The sequence below is a fragment of the Pteropus alecto genome, unplaced genomic scaffold (assembly GCF_000325575.1).
Source record: "Pteropus alecto unplaced genomic scaffold, ASM32557v1 scaffold152, whole genome shotgun sequence".
NCBI lineage: Eukaryota > Metazoa > Chordata > Mammalia > Chiroptera > Pteropodidae > Pteropus > Pteropus alecto.
Genome location: NW_006432227.1, coordinates 3,229,837 through 3,253,605, shown reverse-complemented (window position 1 = coordinate 3,253,605; position 23,769 = coordinate 3,229,837). Strand labels below are relative to the sequence as shown.

The following is a 23,769-nucleotide window of genomic DNA, read 5'->3' as shown; positions in this document are numbered from 1 at the left end:
AAGATATTCCATTTCATTTCTGGTAAGTTTTTTTTTTCTCTCATTTTAGATGAATAAAACTAGTCATGACTTTTACAATACATTAAAAAGTTTTAGTTTTTAGGAAGAATCATATAGATGACCTATGCTATGTTAATTCAAAAATAGATTAAAATACCTAATTTAATGGATATGGATAAGTGTGTTGCTTATCAATTTACTGTTTCTAAGCTCCAAATTACTCTTTGCCTGCTCTGTTAAAACAGATTGGGTCTTTTCAATATGTTTTCTTTGCTAGCCAACAATGGAGCTGATTATGGAAGCCTAGAAAAACATTTTTTTTTTTTTTTTTTGCACCTACAGCACCTGGTATTTCTAGGTGGTTTCCCATCCAAGTACTAATCAGGCCTGACCCTGCTTAGCTTCTGAGATCAGATGAGATTAGGCTTGTTCAGGGTAGCATGGCCATAGACCAGAAGGGCAAAATTTTGCTTCCTGGTTCTGGTGTGCTCACTTGGCAAGTCTCTGTAGCATGCACGGCTTCCTCTTGGCTCCTCAGTAGCTACAGCTTCTCCAGTACCTGGTTCCGGCAGTGCATTGTGGCCGGCCACACCTAGTGACCAGCTGTTACCAATGGCACCCTGGTTTGGGCAGTTTTGTAGCAGAGCACTGCCAGCCAGCTTCTCCAGTACTTGAAGCTTCTCTAGTGCTTAGCTTTTGCATTGGCTGGCATCCAACAGAACCTAGAAGCCAGCCACTCCCCTGGAACCTCAATTTGTTTACTTTTATGGCAGAATGCCTCCAGAGAAACCACTCGTGGGCAGTTTTCCTTGGCGCCCTTGAGGGCAGAATTCTGGCAAGTTCTAGAGGGTAAAAATTCACCACTTTTTATTGGCATGGCACCATAGGAACTTCTTTGTCATCTCAGAGTTACAAATGTGCCTTCTCCAAAAGGTCTGAATCTCATCCCCAGAAATGAGGCTTTTCCTTGTAGTGGTAGCCATTCTTTATATCTGCTGTTCCTATATTCTTCAGAGTTCACTTTATTTCTCACTACCATATTCTCTCATTATTTTAATCCCCTATTATATTAAAAATTATTTATATTAAACTTCTGTTCAAATTATTGGGGTGTTTCTATCTCTTAATTGAGTTCGGATGAATGCAATAAGTATCATGTTTTTGTTTTTTTGTTGTTGCTGCTGAACTAGGAAATGACTGGCTAATTGCCCCAGAAATATTTTGATTGTATAAAGTAAGTGAAACTGCTGAGCTGGAAGAACAACCAACTTAGGCAGTGGGATGAATATTCTCTAGAACCACTTTCTATTCTTCTCTCTCTCCTTCACTCTATCCCAGTGGAATAAATTCTGCTGACTACACTATTGTGGGATCCCTTCCACTCTGGCTTCTGGCTTAGTTTAGTTATGGGATTCAGTGGCAGAACAGAGGGCAGGTAGAGAAAAAGGCTGAGATGCTTACTATCCTTATTGTCTCACAGATCTCTAAGGGTTTAGTCATGCCTGTGTTCCTTTTCCTCAGGCCACAGCTTTGGCTGGACAGCACCTCCTCCAAATCTATAGCCCATGTAGCATTCAGGAAATACCAAATGCTGATATGTCAGCAAGTAAGAAAGGCACTTACTCTACTAGTAGGTGGATTGCCTGGTTAATGAGATTCTATTGATGTCATTACATATTGGAGAAAGGAAAAATAAGTCTGGAACTCAGAGAATTCACCAGCCTACCTCTAGCTGCTTCCAAATATGGTAACAAAAATTAACTGGCTGAAATGCTAGCCAAAGGTAAGAGTTACAGCTGATTGGGAAAGGAGAAAAAGATTAACTACAGCCTTGGGTGTAGTTGCTTCACAGGGAATCTAGCTTATGGAGTTACTCTCGAAAGTCACATTATTTTTAGAGACTGGCCAGTCATCACTTCAGAGTTTCGATAACACAGAGAATTCAATGTAAGTCATGAGCAGATTTGAATGCTGCAGTGGGTAGACTATAAAAATCAATGTAGTTGTACTGCTTTGTATTGTTTCAGCCACCTCTGAGTCTAGTTGAAGCTGCAGTAAACATTTTCCAACACTGATCATTTCCCACATCGTGTGTCTCTCCGCTTCTCTGACTGAGGGCTTCTTGTGGCACCATGGGAGCTCGCTAAAGTCACCAGCTGGATAGTGCTGGAATATCTGAGACTGAAATATCTGAGACTGAAAGCTTTCATAATCAACACTCAGTTTGCAAGGGACAAAAGCCATAGGTTAAATATTCCTATCTCTTCACCTTTCTTTAGAACAATTCTGAGGTGCATTCTACATGCTTTCTCTGGTATTTCCAAGAAGATTGATCTTTAATTGCCCATCTCAAAACCTACTCATAAAATCACCTTTCGTTGGCTATTTTCTCTTTCCTCTGTCTCTTTTTTCTGCTCCCTCCCTTGTACTACCTTGATCACTTCCCCAAATCTATCTACTTATAACATAGTTTTAATTTCGGGACTGCTTCTAGGGAAAATCAAACTAACATAGCGCTAGTTTTATAGAAAATATACTGATAGATATGCTGGTTTGAATTCTGTATCTTTATATTACCTCACAAACATAGTATAAGTCCTTCTTTTTGTGTTTTTCTCTGCAATTCATATATCTCATGTCAGATCTCTCCAAAATAGTTAATCAGTGAAAAGTGAAAGAATGTTCAAAGTCCTATTCAGCCACAACTAGAATTTATCTCCCACTAATGGTTATAGTAATCCTGTTGTAACATTTCTTCCTTTCATATAAAAGTAGTAATCTCTTTTGTTTTGGGAACATAATGTTAAAATTGCTCCTTTTAACTTTTAGCACATTACTAAAGAGATCTAGCAAATCACATCCTAAAACCAGTAACTAATCTCTCATAAGCAGAATGGATTTAAAAAGAAAAGTCCATTGCTTTAAATACGGGTCCTTCCAAGGACACATGAACAGATAAAATCAGGCTATGAATGCTGTTTTTCAGTGTAAATATTACTGTTTTCTAATATTCTATTATCTTATAATCAGAAAAATGTAACAGCATAATTGAGGATTTACAAACATCTAATTTTGATAGAAAATTATTATATTGATAATATAAGTAAAAAATCTGCCTTGAACTTTTATATATTCAGTTCTTACATAGTTACTATAACTATGTAAGACAGGTAAGAATAATTTTTTTTAAGAAAATGTGGGGTAATCTGGGATTTATATGTAGCTGTGTAAACAAAATATTTGAAACTTTGCATTCAGTAAGAGACAAATTGGTAGTTATTTTTATATTATGTCTAGAAAAAGACACAAAGTTCTAGAAAACAATGCTCCAACAAATTAATCTTGACTATTTTCCTTACTGGGACTTTGGGAATTATTTCTTGACAGATTTTCATATTTTCTTAATGAATGTAAATTAATAAATAAAATATCCAAAGTGCAATATGAAAATGTCAGAAAGTATTCAAACAACTGTTTAAAAATGCGTCTGCAATGTCAAAATACCATTAAAAATATAAACTGCAAAGAATATGGGATATATTTTTAACAATTACAGGGTACACATAATTAAAGAACTACTGAATCTACAAACTAAAAATCTGAATATCCAGCAAATGTTTTCCTATTCTACAGCTAAAACACTCTGTGTGATTGCTTGCACATTGCCCCCATTTTATATCTTGCATCACTTTTAACATCAATGTCCAGTAACACTTCCTGAAATGATGTTTTATTGCTTCTTGGCCTTTTGGCTAAGATCAAGTGAAATGATGTTTTAATTTCTAGTCTTCTTCTGCTCTGTCCAATATGGTAGTTACTAGTCACTCACGAGCCTTTGAAATGCGGCTAGTGTGACTAAAGCAGTGACTACTTAAAAAGTTTATTAATTGAAATTGAGATTTAAGTGACCACATCTAGCTAATGACTACTATATTGGGAAGCAAAATTTAAAAGTGGAAGCTGATCTCTTTTTAAAAATGAAAATACTCTGAGCCATGAAAATGCAAAGGTTATTTAACTGTTCAGCAAGTTTGAATGCTGAAGAATCACTTAATGGATGTTAAATATGGACCATATGTCTGCAGATTTTACTTTTATGTTTTGTGGTTGGAAGATCAAGTGGGGTTTGAATTCACAGTAAAACTTAATGTACCTTTGTGAATGAATGCAACTGTTTCTTAATTGAACGTGTTGAGATATTGAACTATTTTATTGAACTAATAAAATGGCTAATATTAAGTTAGGCAATATGTCATGGTGCTTCAAGGAAGTGAATGAATAATTTGATTTAATATTGAGTACTTTAGAACAAGAACACATGTATTATAAGGTAAAATGGTCATTATTGCTGATTAAAATGAGCTGGTAAGTTTTACATCTATGTATAAATGTTAAATTCTTCTAAATATGTTTAGTATAAAGATGTTCATCTTTATATATTTATCATATATAAATATAAAATCTTTTTTATATATTTAATACAATTAATCTTTTCAGTAAGGTATTACAGTAGAATTCTTTTTCTATTATAAATCCAAATTAGATATATAGATACGTAGATGCACCTTATCATATTCATCACAAAAAATGAAAGAATTGATGATCCTAGTGGTGTAAGATAATTGTTATTCTCCAGACACAGTAATAGAAGAGCAACATATTAAGGATTTTATATTCTAGTTCTTATTTGGTAATATTAAGTAAATCATTTAAACACTCCTGAAAAGTGCTTGCAAAATGTGAATTAATTAGAAAACAACTAAATTAATTTTAATCCAAGGTTTCAAATGGCATAAAAAAATAAATAAAAAATAATAGTATTGATAAAAATTCTATGTGGTATTTTTCTGTATATGTATGCACAAAGGCAGATTTAATTTTGAGGAAAACATGAGCTATGTAAATAGACTAAGAATATTACAGCAGTGCATTTATTACTTTCTTATATCACAAGAATGCATCTATTTGGTTCCCTTGCTGTAGTACAATATTATCTCATCAGAATAAATTAAGTTTCTTTAGAAGTGCTAATAAATGAAAAATCATTGGCCACCGTGGGAGCCTCCTAGAACATTTTAGCAGTAATCTATTTTCCAGTTGTCGTAGTCTGACTATATTTTTTGATGTTTGAGTGCTGATATATTTTAAGCTCACCTCTCTCTTTTCCTTCTGCTCCACATCTAGGAAAGCTGAGATAGCTTGGATACTCCTTCTTTTGGTGCTTGTGAGAATTCAATTAACTCAAGCCCCTGCCCACATGGGAATCCTCACTCTAGGCCTGTACTCTAACAACAATATGAACCCAAGCCAGTAGTCTTTCTCTGTTCTCTCAATCTTTGGACCTACTTGTGTGTCACCCTGCTCTTTCCAGAAAGCTGCATGATGTAAGTAATAAACCTTTTCATACCCCACTTGTGTGTGTGTGTGTGTGTGTGTGTGTGTGTGTGTGTGTGTGTGGTGTCATTGGTATTGACATGTGAACCCATTTTGAATGGGGGTCCATCCTATCTATTCATAGTGGCTACAACAATTGACACAGTAAGTGGGGTGTCTAATGGATGATCATCGCCATTTGGGGGTTCTTCTTCTCTTGTTTAGCTTGCTAACTGACTCTGCTGCCTCTCAAATCAGGTACTTTGAGTAGATTCTTGCTAGTTTGCTTGCACTTTGAGCTCTATTGCTTTGTGCTATATTTGCTGAGTTCTACCCAACTTCTACTATAGGTATTTTTCCCACCTAAGTCAGAAGTTTTGATAACTGACATTTAGAAATAGGAGTACTGGATTGAATCCCTCCATAGAGTGGCCTTGAATATCACATGTCTTAGCCCAGACCTGTCTGTATATCTTAGATGAAATTGTACATCTCAATTCTAGTATACGCCATGACTGAAACTTGACTCAGAGGAAAGACTCTTAATCTGTGATGGTTGCTTGTATGTCTTGAGCTGGTGTGGGCTGTCATTCTACAAAACACTCACACAAAAAAACTTCTATTAAGTATGATGTATGAGTCCATCAGATGATTGCTTCTGAGGAAGAAAAACAGTCACTAAATGGATTACCAAGGTCCACATTCCTAAAAGCAGATGACCCACTAAGATCCTACAAAATAACTTTGTATTACTGTTGCTACCTATGCCTTTTCACCACAAATAAAATTTATTGAGGATTTATAACACTCCTATTGTAGAACCAATGGGTTAATTCAATCATTCCCATGGAAGAGGTGTTTAATGTTGATGATACTAATTTGAGGCTATACGGAGGAAGACACTTATAAATATGAACAGAGTAATATAGAGAGAAAGAAAGAAAGAAAGAAAGAAAGAAAGAAAGAAAGAAAGAAAGAAAGAAAGAAAGAAAGAAAGAAAGAAAGAAAGAAAGAAAGAAAGAAAGAAAGAAAGAAAGAAAGAAAGAAAGAAGGAAAGAAAGAAGAGAGAAGAAGAAAGAAAAAAGAGAGGGAGGGAGGGAGGGAGAAATAAATTAATTTGACCTAATTGGAAATCCAAGATTTACTAAAATAATTTGTACAAGAAATATAAAAGCACAGATTAGTTTTTGCACCGCTAACTCACAGATGCTGATGTAACTTTAGTATCTGCTGAGACACACAATTGCCAAGTCTTCATGCCTTTACTCAACAGGGCCTCAAATATTATTTATACTTGGAAAGCAGACTAAATTTAAACAAGTTGCCACTATAATCTTAGGTAAATTACTGAACATAAAATAGAAAACAAATAGACCTGCTTCACCTTAACTATTATAACTATTACCATGACTAAATTCCCTATAGTCATAGCACCTATGCCCTAAAATATCTCATAGCACATATAAGCACTCTATCCAATGAGTAAAAAATTAAAGTTAAAATAAGTCTTGGGCAATTGCAAATTGACTTGACAAAATAAGACCCCCATGGATCCTCCCCCACAGCAAAAATTGTTATACAACTCAATGTAAATTCTATCAGGATTGAAACTCATTATATAAGACCTTCTCCTTCAGAGAAGGAGTTGTTATTCCTACTACTTTTTCATTTATAATCCAATCTGGCCTGTTTATGCTTAGAAAGAATCAATGACACCTCATAATGATTACCACGACCATAATCCCACTTAAAGCCATGATCCCATCCATTGAGATTTCCATAAATAATATTACTGAAACTACTGACTTATCCATCAGTAACAGGTAAATATTTTGCTGTTACAGTTGAGGCTAATATAGTCTCTTCAATACCAATTTCAACATCTTTTCAGATAAATAGATAGCATGTATTTTTATCATGGCTATCATGAGGTACCCCAGTAGCTTTGACAGCTCACGCAATCTTTGCAGGCAAGATCTTCACCACGTCCAATTCTATTTAACAGTGTAGGTATAACCTTGCAGTGATTACATCCTCTTCTGAGGAAATTCATTTGACATACTCATTCAGGACACAAAAATACTCATGAAGTGGCTCACAAAAAAAGAGATGGGCATTTCCTTACACACAGCAAAGATTCATCACCTCATTTAAATTTCTGAAAACTATGTGATAAACTAAGGGTTACTCTATATCAAGAAACAGTTATTAAACCTCACAACATCCACACTATTAAAACAAGAGAAGCATCTTTTAGTATTTGGTGGGGGGAGGTCCTAGAGGCAAAATATTTCTCATTTACAAATTTCACTTAAGACCTTTTATTCTATTACTTGTAAATTAGACTATCTTGGATTAGACTCCCTTCAACAAAATGTGCTAGTATCTGTACAAATTTCAATTTAACAGACACTTCCATTAGTGAAACAGAGACTCCTTCTCTGTAGAGGTTATAGAGACTTGGTCTCATGGTTCTTAGAATCTTTAGTCTTTAAGTTTTTTGCCAGAAGTTGCCCATGAGTTTCTAATACAAGAAACTGCCCCCTCTTGGCCTTACAATATATGTCACGAAAGTGACAATTCCTGACCTTTCATACCACTATGCATTGGATCATGGAAGTAGCAACCCGCAAACTTGGCACAGCAATCAAAGCCCCTTTGGTTCAGGATGAAGGTAAACATGCACCTTCTTGCTTATTCCACCTCCAAGAGTAAGTATCTCCTCTATTTTTGACAGATGTCATATTGCTGGAGTATGTCACTCCTTTCCCAGACTTCTTGGTTATCTTAAGAGCCCCGTAGGATCATCTGATTAAACAGAGAATGGAATTTATGTAATTTACAGATGGCATCACCATCATTGCAAATAATAGAGCTTAGTGGGAAGTTGCTGTTTTCCACCTACTAACCAGGAAATTCTAATAAAAAATGAGACCCAAGGGTCATCACAATTAATTAAACTTCAGGCAGTCATCTTAGCACTGCATACTCTGGCCAACCATCAGCCCCATCTGCATATTTTTACAGACTTTTGGGCCATTGCCAATTATGGTGGAATGAAGGACATATAAAGATGAAATGATGAGTAGATATGTAATGAATTAGAATGTTAACAATATAATATAAGTAGCAAATATAATGTTTACTGTAAAATACTTTTAATATTGCTATATGTTTGAAAATTTTACAATAAAATGTGTAGAAAAAAGTTTAAAAACCATAAAAAAGGAGAAGGAAAAAATGTAGACTAAAGAAATAAAACGACCTCTTGTGATGCTTTCATTTTAACAGAAGCCTGGTTTATAAGAAAAAAACTATAAAGGAAATTTTTGAGAATTTTGGGAATATTTAAATGTGGAATGAGATTTAAATGATACCATTTATAGACATTTTACATGTAATAATGGTATCACTTTTGGTAGGAAACACACTTATACTAAGGAGTTACATAACTAGAGTGAAGTTTTATGATATGTACAATATACAAAAAAAAAATCAAATGGTTCAGCAATGCAATTACGGAAGTAAACAAAAGATACAGACAGATAAATATAAATGGATAGAATCTATAAATAACCCCCAAATATAACCCCCCAAATGACAACTGTTTAAACCTATGTGGTAAATTAAGAATTATGATCATTCCATCTCTTCTAAACTTTTCTGACTCTTTTTTCTTAAAAGAAGAAACTACAAGAAGAAGTGATCTGGTTCAATGATTGATTAGAAATGAAAACTCAGATGCTAGAAACTAGTACTTGAATAATTTTACATTGACCTTAATGTGGGATATTTTAGATTAAAATGCTTTGTATCTATCATTTTTTTGCAATTGTGTTTTTCTTCTCACTTTCAGATTGTGGGAATCAATTCTGATAGAGACTTTAATATGTAATGGGTATATTTTGTCTTCTTTTATTCATGTCTTCTGACTCTTACATTTGTCTTACATTCACCCTCCTGTATTGTCCTCTACATAGAAAATGATCATTTTCTCTTCTTAATTTCATTCAAAGAAATTCACTTGCTGCTTTGACCACAAGATGTCCCCTGCCACCAGCTACTTCAGTGAATTGCAATGTAAACTGTTAGTAACGCTGTGTTCATTAACATGATATTTAAAGGATCCTATATGTTGATTAAAAGCAGAGCCTAAAGAGACTTTCTTCTGAAATGAAATTAATTGTTTAGAAAATACCTACCACTATACAAACAAGCAAACAAAATAGAATTAATTTAATTTAATTTGCTTGTAGATAAATCTCCATGAATTTGATATGAGAAGTCTTACTAGTAGTCAATGTTATGCTCATCTGTGAGTTGGTGAAAAGAACAAGGAAAGTAGCTATGTGTGTATGGCGTGATATTTGTCGTGTCAGCATTCTATAATGTAAAAACTCCAAACCATTATTTCTTCTTTGCCTTTATGGTATTCGTTAGGGACTGAATGTTTATGTTCCCCCAAAATTTATATGTTGAAACCCTAACCACAAACGATGGTATTTGGAGGTGGGAAGTTTGGGAAATAATTTGATTTAAGTGAAGTTATGAATGTGGAGGCCACGCAATGGGATTAGTGTCCTTAAAGAAGCAGTAGAGACACCAGAGCTTCTCTCTGTCATGTGAGGATACAATGAAAAGACTGTTTAAGCTGCCTAGTCTACATTATTTGGTTATAGCTGAGCAGGTTAAGCAATATTCTATCTCCTAGGAGAACACAAATAGTTCTAAAAGGCATTCTCATCGCTAATAATTCACTATAGATTAACAAACTATTTTCATTTTAAAAAATAAGACTCTTAAGAAACAAATTAAGAAAATATTTTTTTAAGTCTGATTTTGAAATATTGCCTCTCAAAACTCACCCTTCTCTATGCACTTTTTGCTGCTAGTACAGGGACTCTGCCAATGCATGTCTTCATTGTCAGCTGACCATCACTTCAGTTCTTCCAAAAGCAATACCCAGGGGTATATTGGCATTCCGGAAGAGGAATAAACCACAGGTTTCTTTATGTTTCCCTGCTTGATCGTGTCAACACCACTTCTGCAAAGACTCTATCAGTGGATTCCAGCTAAAACTGATTCCACATTACTATAACCAGCGCCATGAAATCTTCTCAGAGGAATCAACATCAACTGATGGCTGCCCCAGTCCCAAAGTTTGAATCCCAGCTGCTAAAAGATCAAGTCCTGCAGTGTTGTAGAAGCCCTCCATCAGACAAGCAGAGTAACACAGGAGCTTGAGGTGGTATGCTGGGAGTGTGTATGAAAAATGTCTTCTGCAGCTTCAGCTGGACCACAAAAATATAGGACAGGTCATCCACATTGACTTTTTCAGTCCACCCATTGCCTCATTTAAGTCTGCCTAAGCCCTACGCTGTCTCATTTGTTATGGATGCTTTATGGTAATGGTTAAACATAATATAAAAAAATGATGTAACACCAGAAGTAAAGTAGAACGAGCTATATTCCCTGATGTAGCTATTACTCTCAAGGCTGTAGCTAATATGAACCTTCTTTCTCTAGTAACCTTCATGCTGGGTTAGCACTTCGGCTGGTTAGTTTCCTCGTTCAGGAGAGAGTGCAGACATGGATCTCCGAAGGTTCTAACCACCTGCTTACTTAACCTTTGTCAGGCCATGGTCACTGCAACTGCCAGCTGACTGTTGTCACCAAGTTCAGATTTATTCTTCCCTGTCTCATAATGTAGCAATATCTCTAGCACCTCATTTTATTCCAGGCAGTTCACTCGTTAGTTAGAGTCATGCCTTTCCTTTCCTACTGATCCATCTGCATTCAGAGCCCAAAACGAACTGATAATACTCATAGTATTTGTTCATGGAAGTATTTGGTTCCTCTACCTCATAGAGAAACCAGGATCATTAATCCCTCACAGACTAAAAAGGATGGGAAATACAAAGTTTTCAATTGGTCACTGAAAGTGATGGTAATAGAAGGCAATCCTATGATCACGCCTTGATTTCTGGATATAAGCCTTCTACCTATTGACCTCTCAGCAAGATATAATCACCATTGGTTCAACATCTATACCATATCATGTCTAACATACTACTCTAATAGCACATGTTTTATACCCTATCTAGTGATTTAGCTGAACTTTTAAGAGAACCTCCCAGAGCTCTACTGGACACGCACAGTGCTACTTTGGCAGTGCGTTATCATCCGGTTCTGAGTCTCTGTTCCTCAGGGGCTTTCATCTAACTTTCAAAATTTAATAGTCCTAACTTTATCCATTTGTTCCTGGTAGCAGTTTCCTGCAAATACTGTTTCTCTGATATTTTAGCGCCCACCACTTTTTATTCCCCCTTTCAATCCTCCATTACATGTTTAAATAATCCTTTTCTGGATTTTGTCAAAATAACTGGTGCACTTTCTGTCTTTCTGACTGGTGCTGGAGGGAGGGGAAGAGGCTGAAGAAAAAGAAAATTTGTCAGAATAATTGGAAGTATATCAGGGCAGTAGGTTAAATTGAAATCCAATTAGCCAAGAATTTTCCTGAAGTCCATGAAAATATGGTACCTTGCTGGATGTTGTCATTAGAAGATAGGTATTAGCAGAAGGAACAGAGAAAAAAAACAATATAGAAATTCAACTCTTGAAAAGGTCATTTTTCGGTGGACCAAAGGAACAATGGAGAAATAGCTTGGGAACTCAAAAGGACTCTGCTAGATGATGTGGTCCAGAATAGACTTTATGGGAAGTACAAATAAACCGTCTTTAATGGGAGTTATACCAACCAGATGCATTTGTAACTGGGTGACAGAATTATTGGTGGCCCCAATGATCAGGAGTCGCTACTGTAAGTTAATGACAAAAGACCAGGAATACTACATGTCCTGTAATACAGGGGATTGTCCAGGACAAGAAAAATCTGTCTCTCTCCAAAGGCCATTAGCAATCCTAATGAGAAACACTATCTCAGATACTATTTTTAGTATTTTTCCTATTGACATATTTTTTAAATCACTTTCTTGCATTTTATCTTATACGCCATATGGCTCAGGTAATACTTTAGTAAATGAAACATTTAACTAATGAGTCTAAAAATATCAGCTGAATAAATCATAAGCATCAAACTCATGAATTGTGTAATATATAACTTTCAAATTGTACAAGTACTTTCTATTAATCTTATTCAATTTGGAAAGGCACAGATATTCTCAAGATTTCAAAATTATTTATGTCAAAACAGTACTAAATATATGCAGATTTTCTCAGTGGAATCAAGCAGTTTTGTAAATGTTTTGCTTTTGAAATAGTGTAAGATTTTGAGTTCATTTCTTCACAAATTTCCCACTTATCATTCTTTCCTTCATAAATATTTAGATGAAGTAGTCAGAATATAAACCTCTTAGTACAAAGAAGAACTGAAAGACAAAAATGTAGATTATCTATGGCAGGAAAGAAAATGGTGCTGAAGCCAAGCTACTACCTGGTAATGCCAGAATTAAAATATCCTATGGTTTGTATCTGATCCAGTTGTGAATGTGAGGACTTTGCATACAGATTTGAAATAAGTAAATAGCACAGGAGCAGAAAATTCAGAGCAAACAATATCTAATTTTAAAATACGTGCCTATATTAAATGCAATCTTGTGTATAGGAGAAAAATCTCTCATCCCAAACTTTGTAGAACTAAACTGTTTGCCTGATGTAATTTATAGCTTCCTCTGAAGAGTAGAAAGCATTTCTATTAAAATGCTCAAGTGTTTTTTTTTTTTTTTATGATTTTAAAGAGATTAAGAATTCATTCTAGGAAATAAGAATTACCTACCTAGCTGACAGATCATCCATCCTTATTATCTTTAAGGAGCTATTTCTCTTTCACATTTGTTGTTTGTGTGTATTGTTTTTGTATATAAATGCCTCTATGAATAGTAAAAACCTTTGAAATGGCTTTTTTAAGTATCTCTTCCCTTTGGCAATTTGCAATAATACTTGAACAAGTATAGTCAAGTTAATGTAAATGAAGATAATTATGAGCAGAAACAGCGCTTTCGTGTTGAAATAGTAATAAATATCAAGCATTGAGGGTTACTGACTTCTAAGCAGCCACACCGAAATTTTCTGGCTATTTTATAATGAGATAGGAATTCCCACCTGGAGTTATGGAGATTGGCTGAACACATGATACCTAATACCAGATGAATCAACAGCAGTTTATTAATCACATATACTCATAACTCGTGAGAGAATGGCATAGCAAGCCACACAAGGCAACAGGGGAGTTGCACTTAGCAACCTAGTGAAGAAGCAGGAGCCATGGGAGGCAGGCTTGTAGTATGGAGGGGGCGGAGGGACTCCTGGTCTCACAGGGGAATGTGATTGGCTTGCTTGAATAAATCTGAGGATGGCAGGGAAAAGAAACTTGCTACTGACAGAGGAGTCTGTGAGAGGTCCAAAATGAAGAAAAGTGAATTTAGAAGCCAAATAGATCCAGAGCATAGCTTGAGTTGCCCCACCTGGACGTCCCTGCTGCCTTTCGCTGGTTCGAAACACTGGAGGTGAACTTAGAACACTTTGAGAAAAGTGCTTCTAAATCAAAGTCCACGATGTACGCGGCTTTTGCTGGGGTTTCTGCTTGCCCAAGCACAGGAGGTTCAAAAATAGAAAGTGACCTCTCATAAACCTAATTTATATCCATATGTGAAGTAATTTTATAAAGTTCTTCTTTGTAGGTGAAATCATTGAGTAATAAACTATTCAAACTCTCTTAACCTGAAATAAATTTCAGATAATTCAATGTGATATTGAAGCATAACTTAAATGTATTTAAATTCCAGTTATAACTGCACCAATAATATAGTAGTTTATAAAATAAAATTTTGGACTTAAGTTATAGAAAAACAGTGCATTTAAAATGTTGCTTTTAAAAATAATTATTAATCTCCACTATGAAAAAAATATTACCTGAACTTTAGGTAGTTTAGATAAAAATTGTATATTTAGAAGAATATATTTCCAATCCATCAAAAAATATTTTCAAAGAAATTTTAAGATAGAAATATAAACTCTTATAATATGCATAATTGCATAACTCTTAAAAAGTATTTTAAGCTTTTTATATGCATTCATACTTTCAGAACTGTTAAGTGGGAGAAATTTCATTATACTGAATAAGTACTTAACCATTTCTATGGAAATATGAACCACAGCAAAACATAAAATCTCAAGAGCCTTGAACATAAGATAATAAGTAGAGAAATCTGGAGAATACATAATATAATTTTCTCTACCCTGTTCAATATTCATTTTTTTAAGTTTAACAGATTTTACCCCCTCAACATTTATCTTTTTTTTTTTTTAATCTTTATCTCATATGCAACTTAGTTTAGGATTCTATCTATTCCATCATGATCCTAGCCTGCCTTCATCCTTTGGGACAGATTTTCCTCAGTCTAAAAACACAAATAGATCATGTTACTTCTCTTCAAATTCTTCAATAAATTTTAATATCCTTCAAATTCAAAGGCATTAATCAAAGGTATGTCCTTGGAGATCTGGCACACATTGAATTTTCCTGTCTCATTCTATTAATGTGTCATTCATCTATCCCTTCATCTATTCATCCAGCCATTCATATTTATAGACCGCTAATGATTGGTCACACATTGTTATAAGGCTAGAGGTGATATAGCATGGCTCTTGCTCTTGTGTAAATGTCGTTTATCAGTGGGTAAAATACAATGAAAACAAAAACAAATTTTAAAAGATAATTTTAGAGAATGATATAAATCTTTAAATGTAATGTAGTGACACAATTTTTTTGGCACTGGGATTTGGTCACCTCACACCAAAACAGGACAGTCAGGACTGGTGCTTCCCTCACTAATGCATTTCCTAAATATTTAGTAACGGGAGGGTTTTCTGACCCTCCCAGGAGGTATGCATAGGAGATACCAAAGCAGCTTGTAAATAACAGACCCAATAAAATGTTTCCATCTCCCTGAGCCTTTAGATTCCTTTTTCTGCAGCATGCCAAAGATGTCACCTTTTGACATTTTCTTGTAATTTTCAATCATCAATTTTATTTTAAAATATGTGTGCACTGCATTGAGTACCAACACAGATGCGACCAAGAAACCCAGCAGGCAAAGCGTTCAGTATATGACTTGGAGTAGGTAGACTACTATTTTTCATAGCGAAGAAAAAAACAAAGGATAGGAAAAAAGAAAGACATTATTCCTAATTACTGTTCTGAAACGTGAATGATAAAAATGAAGGAAATTAACCGTAGGCCACTAGTTAGTCAAGGTTACAACTAACCAGAGTACTGAATAGTAACTCCATGCCCAGGTGTATGAATCTAAATCTAAATCTAAAATCTAGGTGATTGCATCCATATTAAAGAAATTGGCTCTACTAAGACTAATATTTCTTCTTACTCAGTTTAATACCCTTAAAATTGATTCTCACATAAGCTCTTCAGAATCCTACTAATATAAATTAGAGTGGGCTTAGCCTTTCAGTGTATAGGCTATCTCTTTATAGAATAAATCTTGAATATTAATGTTTAAGATTATGTTGGAATCTAATTCATTTTGTACTTATAGGCAATAAGATGTGGTGGTGAAGGGAGGAGAGTCTGGAGGAAAATCGATATCCAATTTTGATAAAAAAGTTTTTGAAAATATTTTTTATAGCACATGGAGGGCTGTTTCCCTCAGATGTGGTGGGGTGGGGCTGTCTCCCCTGAAAGGTATTCAGAGGAATTTCAGGATTCAAAATTTTCAGTCTCATTCACAAGCACCCAAATTACCTTCTCCAATGACACAAAGTTCCAATCTCTTTTTTTTTTGTTTTATGTAAATGGATAGATAATGGTATAAGAGACGTGCTTCAGAATAACACTGATTTTGTTTTTCAATTACAGCTGACAGTCAATATTACTTTATATTAGTTTCAGCATATAGCATAGTGGTTAGACATTTATATAATTTCTGAAGTGATACTCCAATTAGTCTAGTATCCACCTGCAGGCTTGTTGAAATAGATAATAATATAGATATGTTATTATTCAATAATATAGCAGATTGAAAGGGGATTTGCAAGTAAGAAACTGAAACAATGAATGAAGAATTGTCATCAAGAATTTTGTGGTGAAGGGCAATGATATCATATTCTATTTATTTTAAAGTAGAAGAGATTTGAACACACATTTACTTCAAGAGAAACTTGCTAATATAAAAAAGGAAAAGTTAAAGATGTAGGAAAAAGAAAGTCTAAGAGAGGAGATGGAATAGAAGTTTAAGCACAGATGGTAGAATTAACATCCAAGAAAGGCAGGGACAGAGCAGAGACATCTAAGTTGGCTTCAAGTAGAAATAAGATTAAAACTGTTAGGTCAGTATGTCCAAGGAGCTCATAAGAGAGAACCTCAATGTTTCTCTGAAAAGAGAAAATTAGTCTGTATAAAGTAAGACAAGGTAATTTATTAGATATTGTATAAAACAGTGGTAAATGTCAATCTACATGAATTTTCGAAATCTAATAGTCACATGTAGCTTAACGACTAGGGTACATTCTGAGAAATGTGTTGTTAGGTGATTTTGTTGTTGTGCAAACACCATAGAGTGCACTTACACAAACCTGGATGGTGTAGCCTACTGCCCCTAGACTGTCAACCTATACAGCATGTTACTGTGGCGAATTCTGTAGGCAACTGTAATGCATTGTGCTGTAACATAATGATGGATACCACATCACCAGGTGTAATGCAGGAGCTCTAGGCCAAGAACCTGCACCTAGGCCTTAGATATTCCAAAAAAAAAAAAACACCAGGTGGACCAGGAGAGTGAGATATGCCATTTATTACTCACAGTATGAGGCTTCAGCACTTGGTCGGTTGAAGCTGCAGGAAAAGGCAGCCAGCCAAAAGCAGGCATTGTTTCATATGAGAGCAGAGGGGAGGGACATTACCTCATCTTGGGGAATAAGAGTCTTCCTCCGTAGAGGAGAGCCGAACATCCTGCTTAGCTAGTGTTGGGGAGGACTGGACCAACCATGTCCTCGAGTGGGGAAATAATGTCCATGGGAATGGCCGAAGGGGCAGATGGTGCCCATAGGAGCAACAGGAAGTGTCCCTGGGGGCAAGCACAGCCCGGAGAATGCTTTGTTCATTGTCCTCCTTGAGACTGCTGACCCTCAAGCAGTCCTCTGCCTCCCGTGTCCTTGGAGGGGCTATGTTTGAATTAACCCTACACTGGGAGATAGAAAATTTTCAGCTCCATTATAATCTTATGGAACCACCATTTTATGTGCAGTCCGTAGTTGACCAAAACATCATTATGCAGTCGTGATTGTATTTATCCCAACTACCTACATTTCACCTAGACAACAAATAATGAAGCAAAATTGACTATTATCAAGTCTTTTCTATGTGTACTTATTATATGAAAGCATAAAAATAGTAGCAACTTTAGCATCTAAAGTCGTTATATTTTGCATCTTATTTTTAAAATGCTATGATTAGTCTGACTCCAATAAGAGCATCTAATTAAGTTTACATCATAAAAATGTTGATATTGCAAAGGCAATAAAATGTATGGAAAATATTAATGTCAATGATCACTTTGCCTGCATTTTCCTGTAATTATAAATCAGTTTAATTGCTGAATAAACACAAATAATCTATACCTCAATCTTAAAAAGACACTTTAACTTTACAAGATAGATTTGTAAGTAGTTTAAATGACATAAAAACAAGGCTTTTATTCACTATTCTTTTCCACAAATATTTCAGGTGCTGTATTTGCCAAATAGACATAGAAATAATGTGTTTTTATTTTAATTTCTCATCTAACAGATATTTTTTGTTTGTTTGAAAGCCAGATGTTAAGAATATGTTTTTCTATAATTGTTCAAAATCTTACTTTTTAAAAAAAATTTATGTTAATCTTTGAATACTAAACACAATTTAAGCTAAAATAGGCAGCTGTTTTTAAAAAAAATAAAAATAAAAATAAAAACCTCCTAGGGCACATTATTAAGAAATGTGGCAGGAAAAATATGAGTGGAATATGCCTTTGTTATAGATTTTTCTATTGATGCCTAAACTAGCTACAAGTAGTTTGGAAATTTGAAAATCTTTTTTTCTCTTCTGTCACAGGCATTGGCACATCATTGTATTTCCTACTTATCATTACTATTTTCTTCATATAGAATAAGGAGATGTGAGATATCTGATATTCAATATTCTCGTAAAGCAGCAAGTGTATATTATTTAACTAAGTCCTTATCTGATCACTCATCCCAAAAAGAAAATAATTCATATATACCTGAGTATATTCAAGAGCAAGGCTATATCTCAAACATTTCACTAAGAATAAATCCTTTCATCTGCAAGTGGCCTTTCTTCTAACTTTTTTCTTAGTCAAATAATCACAAGCAGGAATATTTCCTGGTGAAAAAAAATCAAAGAAATATTTTTGGAAGTTTTCTCAATGGAAAAATATATGCTTTACATTTGTAAAAGTTAAAGTAAAATATCAGACATGGCCTTTGATTTCAAGAAGGTGAAAATCTATCAGGAGAAACAACATATTTATACCTAATGTAACAAAAATAATTATTGTAGTATATGAGCCCAAATAGTTTTCACTAAGAGAATGTAAGATAGTTATCCTAGGCTCTGAAGACCTCACAAATATTCTAGACACAGGCAATATAGTAGATTTACTCAAGAAGAAAACTAGTTACTCTTTTACCAAATTCAATCTTTTCCTAATCTTTGTACAGAGGATAATGAATTAACGCAAGTATATCGGAGGCCCAGGCTCTCTTGTTTTCACTTGGCCAGCCAAAAGTATCCTGTTCTCCTATGACACATGACAAACACAACTCTGCTTTCAATGGAGAGATTTTAAAGTGTCAGAATGACTGTACTCATACTCAAAGACTCAGAATAGGGTTCTAAATGACTTATGTCCTCTTGGCTTTTAAGCAACAATCTATTTGATGTATTCAATCAAGGAACCTGAAAATCGGATTGCTCAGTAATTTATTTTTATCCTAATCATGTGATAATTAGGATGACTGCCACTCACATGGATCTGAACCTCAATAAGTTAGGTTATGTTTTACACCATGCTGAGTGTTGAATATATATTTCTATAGAGACAGTTCTCCATGTCTACACCCTTTCCAGAGTCTGATTTGCTTAGGGTACATGTATTAGTCTGCTAAGACTGCCATAAGAAATACCAGAAAATGAGTGGCTTAAACAACAGAAATGTACTTTCTCATACTTCCGGAGACTGGAAGTCTAAGTTCAAAGTGAATTCCAGTGCCAAGCAGCAGCTCAAAAGGCACCAGGGACATATGGGGAAGAACTGAGTTTTCTGGCTTCAGGACGAGGGCTGGAGGAGAAGCTTTCTCCCAGAAGAAGTGCTAGCAGAGGCCACTTGTCCCTTGTCGAGATCTCCCCTAACCCAGGGTGCAGACACCATACCTGAGCTCCATCAACCTGGCTAACACTGGTCACCTGCCCTGATGATTCCCTGAAGCCCTGCCTTACCCAATTTGTGGGTCCAACCAAGCTGCTTCCAGTGTCTTTTCCATTAAAGTGGCCTGCCTTGGCTCATGCTTCAGACTTTCTTAAAATCTCTCAAATGGTCACAAAATCTAAACAAGCAGCATCTGGCCTCGGTGTGCTCTTGCTAAGCAGCCTCAAGCCTGGCAGCCTCAGTTCATGGCTTAGTCTCTCGAGGTATATCCAAGTTGACTGTAGGTTATGACCATCTTCAGATTGCTTAGTGGCTCTCTTGGGTGGCCCCAGGGCAGGGTACAGGCTGTGATTCAACTTGGCCTGAGGCGAGGCCTTTCTCAGGAGGATCTATGCTGCATACTTGATAGCCAACTTCAGTCAAAGCCAGAGCACTACCTAGGGCCACATTTAAGGACGAGATACCCAAAGGGCAGACTGGGAAGGCACTAGAATCCTGCTAAAGTGAATCCTTCTTCCTAGGATCAGCCCCTGCACAATAGCTCCTTTACTGTAGTCACCAGCCAGTCCTCACAACCAATCAGCCTGAGGGTCAATTCCTCCCATTGATGTGGAAGCAGCAACCAAGGATCAGCTACAAGAGGATACACACAACCCACACAAGGAACATGCTTAGAGCACCTGGCTCAGGTAACCAGGGAGATTGTGTCACTCTACTAAGGTCACTCTACTAAGACCAGGAGGCATAGCAGCCCTACCTAATACATAGAAACAAACACAAGTAGGTAGCCAAAATGGGAAGACAAAGAGACATGTCCCAAATGAAAACAGAACAAAACCCCAGAAAAAGAACTAAACAGAACTGAGACAAGCAATCTAACAGATGAAGAGTTCAAAACATTGGTTATAGGGATGATCAACAATATCAGTGAAAATTTCAATAAAGAGATAGGAAACATAAAAATGGAGATAGAAAAGATAAAAAAGAACCAATCAGAAATCAAAAAATGAGGATAGTTTAAGGGGCCTCTGGGACAACATCAAGCATACCAACATTCACATCCAGGGGAATCAGAAGGAGAAGAGAGAGCAAGAATTGAAAACTTATTTGAAGAAATAATGACAGAAAACTTCCTTAACCTTGTGAAGGAAATAGACATACAACTGAAGAGCTCAGAGAGTCCCAAAAAAGATGAACTCAAAGAGGCCCACGCTAAGACATATCATCATTAAAATGTCGAAGGTTAAAGACAAAGAGAAAATCTTAAAAGCAGCAAGAAAAAAAGCAGTTAGTTTCCTACAAGATAATTCCCAAAAGACTGTCAGTTCTCAAGAGAAACTTTACAAGCCAGAAGGGATTGGCATGAAATATTCAAAGTGATGAAAAGTAAGGACCTAGAACCAAAATTACTCTACCCAGCAAAGATATTGTTTAGAATAGAAGGACAGATAAAGAGCTTCGTAGACAAGAAAAAGCTAAAGGAGTTCTTCAATACCAAGGCAGTATTACAGGAAATACTGGAGGAACATTTTTAAGAAAAAGAAAAAAGATAAAAAGATAAAAAATATGAAAAATAAAATGGCAATAAGTACATATCTATCAACAACTACTTTAAACATAAATGGACTATTTGCTCCAATCAAAAGATAGGGTGGCTCAATGGATAAGAAAACAAGATTCTTACAAACGCTGCCTAATAGAGAATCACTTCAGGGTGAAATACTCACACAGGCTGAAAGTAAAGGGATGGGAAAAGATGCTTCATGAAAATGGAAACAAACAAACAAAAAAACTGAGGTAGCAATACTTATACAAAATTAACTTTAAAAAAAAAAATAGACTGTTAAAAAAGGCTATAACAAGAGATAAAGAAGGACCCAGTAATCCCCCTTCCAGATATTTATCCGAAGAAACCTGAAACATTATTTTGAAGGGACATGTGAATTCATATGTTCATTGCAACATTATTTACAATAGCCAAGATATGGTGGCTATCAATGGATGAAGAGATAAAGAATAGGTGGTACATATATGCAGTGAAATATTACTCAGCCATAAAAAAAAGAGAATGAAACCTTGCCATCTGCAACAACATCGATGGGCCTAGAGTATACTGTGCTGAGTGGAATAAGTCACACAGAGAAAGCCAAATGCCATATGATTTTCACTTACATGTAGAATCTAAAGAACAACAACAAAAACAAACAAAACAGAAACAAATTCATAGATACAGAGAACATTTTGATGATTGCCAGATAGGAGGGGGTATAAGGGATGAGTGAAAAAGGAGAAGGGATTAAGAGGTAAAATTGGTAGCTAACAAAACAATTATGAGAATATAATATACTTTATATAGTCAGTAACATTGTAATAACTATGTACGGTGTCAGATGGGTACTAGATTTATTGGTGCAATCACTTTGTAAGTTCTATAAATGTCTAATCACTATGTTGTACACCTGAAACAAATATAATATTGTATGCCAACTGTAATTGAAAAATAAAAAAGTATTTTAAAAAATGTAGTGATATGGAAAATAATTTCCTAAAGTTGGAAAAAAAAAAAAAAAAGGCTAGAGTTGTTAGGAACTGTAGACTAGAGTTTCCAGAACTGATTTGCAGACCGAATCACAAAAGCAGTAAGCAAGTATAAGTGAGGATTCCTTCTGATCTTTCACCATTAGTGAACACGGACTTTCCTAATGTTACATCTAAGGACTGAGAGAAATCTCTTTGTACCTGTTTGTCTGGACACATTGAAAAATAGAGAACAAAGGGGATTAGCTGAGAAGATCACACGAAGCCAAAGTCATGATTAGTCTAAATAATTTTAAGAACAGAAAATGGCATTCTAAGTCAGGATACATGGAAAACAAAGCAAAACAAACAGCTAAATATTTGTTCTGCAAACAAAACACCCAAAGGGAACAAACACTAAGCTAAAGATAACCCATGAATCATCCTGGTGTTTTTGTTTTTGTTTTTGTTTTTTGCTATCGAACAAATAATAATATTCATAATTTAAAGATAGATGAGTAGATGGTTATTAGATAGAGAAATAGACAGTAGATAGGTAGAAAACAATTTTATTTAGCCTTTTTGTGTTATCTCCTATTCATGTAGTGTTTCAACTCTGGTGAAAAAGAGATGCATGAGAGATCAAAATAATTTATTTAGCATCTTTTTATGATCAAATATGATCAGTGAAGTATTTGTTTTCAGGACAATTTGAAAATGTGCCAATCTTATGGTATTCTGTAGAGCACAATTCTATGTAAATATTTGCATTACAGGAAGACTTTGGAAAGATATGAGAATAATGATAATATGATAATATATAATGTGATATAACTAATATAATATAATCTCACGTAATATCTTATACCACATTATACACCACAGTATGATTCTTATAGGTACTTAGGTAGATATGGTATTTCTCTCATCCTTGTAGAGTCACAAGACATAAAAACTATTCATACTGATATTTGTGGCCCTGCAATCTATTCATTATACTATTTAAAAAAATATATTTATAGTCTTTGAATATAAAAAGTAATATAGCCCTTGGAATAGCCTTAAGGAAGTGTTATTCAAATCTCATTACCTTTTGTGGGTAGACTAATTCTTAATGTCTAATCTATCTATCTAATATCTAAAAGGTGTGTAGATTAATTCTTAATATCTAATCTAAAGTTTTTATTTTTTACCTTCTGGTTAATTGTTCCTTGTTCTCCTCTCTTTTCTGTTGTTCTCCTTTCTTTTCTGCCTACTATCGAGAGAATTTAAAATATCCTTCATTTAAAGGATATCCCCGTCCCCCCACCCCCCAGGATCTTGAAGTTAGAATCAGGTGATGTGTCTTAATAAACAGTGTTTAAAACATTGTTAGAAAATTATTCTAGCTATTTAGGATATATTTCTTAGTATG

At 35.0% G+C, this 23,769-nt stretch overlaps 1 long non-coding RNA gene and 1 pseudogene across 1 annotated transcript; one reads left to right on the top strand and one right to left on the bottom strand.

The window, feature by feature from the left end:
- Window positions 1–333: 333 nt before the first annotated feature.
- Window positions 334–452, bottom strand: LOC112475924 (annotated as a pseudogene).
- Window positions 453–1,829: 1,377 nt separating this feature from the next.
- Window positions 1,830–13,291, top strand: LOC112475823. Its single transcript, XR_003044898.1, has 3 exons — window positions 1,830–1,947; window positions 5,185–5,384; window positions 10,266–13,291. It is a non-coding gene; the product is annotated as an uncharacterized LOC112475823 (long non-coding RNA).
- Window positions 13,292–23,769: the final 10,478 nt, after the last annotated feature.